Source organism: Cucumis melo, chromosome 3 (genome assembly GCF_025177605.1).
Source record: "Cucumis melo cultivar AY chromosome 3, USDA_Cmelo_AY_1.0, whole genome shotgun sequence".
Taxonomy (NCBI): domain Eukaryota; kingdom Viridiplantae; phylum Streptophyta; class Magnoliopsida; order Cucurbitales; family Cucurbitaceae; genus Cucumis; species Cucumis melo.
The window spans coordinates 19,762,536-19,764,475 of NC_066859.1; positions in this window are offsets into that span (position 1 = coordinate 19,762,536).

The following is a 1,940-nucleotide window of genomic DNA, read 5'->3' on the forward strand; positions in this document are numbered from 1 at the left end:
AGGCGCAAAGAATATTGCGAGGAGTTTCAAACCGCTCCGCTACGCTTTAACAAAGGGAGAGCCACCGCTAGGCTGTACCTCATTATAGGTATTACTTTGGGAGGCTCCGTAGGAGTTTTCAACCGCTCCGCTTCAAATCTGAAGGTTCAAAGCATATTTCAAGGCTGGAAAACATAAATCGGCTAGGCTACCTAGGCTGGAAAAGAGAAAAGAAAGAAATCTCAGGTAGTGCTAATTAAACTACCGCGGACCTGGAAAAGAAAGGATCAAAGAAGATTGAATCGGCTAAGCTACGCGCTACGCTGAAAGCAAGAGTTTCAGGCCAGATAAGAAAGTAGTTTCAGGCTGTCCGCTACGGCTCCGCCTCCGCTCCGGATGGATAAATAAAGGAGAAAGTGCTTGTTGAAAGGCTACGTGGATCACTGAATCTTCTCATTCACGTCCAATTCAAAGAATGAAAACCAAAGAAAAAGAATGATCGAAATCCATATTAATTCATTTAGGCAAGGAGAAAAGAAGGAAGAATCTTTGATGAACAAATAGCGTAAGTAAAGAACTACCTCCTAATTGACTTCTTCTATTTCATTTCTCACGAGATTTCTTTCTCTTCTCTTTCTCAATCTCTGAATTCATGTCTTAAGCAAATGATCAGAGATCAACTCATCCTTTCAAACCTTGGCAATTTTCTCGGTTCTTGCATTTTCTGACTTTTTCGAATCTTGATATTGAACGAAAATAGAGAAATTTTTACATCTTTTTCATGAAAAGTTGCTACAAAGTGGTTTGCTCTCCTTATCAGTCGAGCCCTTGCAAATTGTTCATTTTCGCTAAGCCCGTCTATGTTTTTGTGTGAGGCTGAACTCAATTCCACCGCTTTCCAGATCTCGGTATCGATACCTTTCCTTGACCTGGGAGCGAATACATACCCCCAAGCCAGTCACAGATACGGAGAGAGATAGAGATCTTAGTCCAGGGGCATAGATCGAGCAGTAGACTTTGAATACTCATGTTCATGAAGAAAGTTTCTTTTTCTCATAGAAATATACCGATGATGTCCTCTTTTCAAAGACTGAATGAGTGGGATTGACTATTAAAGAGTCTCCCCTCATGTAGTATGAAATTCTTAGTCTACCATAGGCGGTAATCTGGCTTTAAATCCTTCCTCTAGTTCAAGATTGAAATATGGAATCACGCTCTGCTCTATGCGTCCTTGCTAGCTCACCTGGCTCTTCTCTTAGCCTCGAGTCTTCTTCCTTGCCGTAGGGTGCAGACGATGATTCCCTTTGTTTTTTGCAAGTCCACCAAAACTCAAATAATGAGTTCTATTCATTTTGGTGATTTACCCCTGAACGGAAAAAGGTGATTCATTCATGGCCTTGTAATTTCCTTTATTCTCATATTCCGTAAGTGGTCTCAGTTCTTACGTACGACAAGAGTGATTGCGCCCCGTGGGGGGATAACCTTTGAAAGTCATACCGCTCCTTTCAGTCTTGATCTTGAAGTTAGGGATCCAACTGACCACACCGAGGGACAGGGACTAATATTCATGAGACTGAATTCAGGAGAAAAGGACCAGTCGGTCTAGAGGACGGGGAAGGGGCAGTGCTTTTCCCACTTCGCCTTCAAGGATCAAACCCTTGATTCTTCTTGTCTTCTTTCTCAGGAATGAACCCGGACTCCGAAGCCAAGTCCTCCTTTGTCGTCTTCTCATATTACATTTTTTCCTATCTTTGTCTCTTCTTTTAATGCGCTTCGCTTCCAGCCTCCGCTTTCTTCTTCTTATCGCGCCTTTTGTTTGAGTCTTCTTTCTTTGTCTCTTCTTTTCAAATCATAAAGACCTACTACGTCTTCCTTTTCTTTTCAAAAGGCTAATTCTCAAATAGTAGTAGTGCCTTACCCTTGACGTTCTAGAAAGAGGTAAGCGAACTCAGACGCCTCCA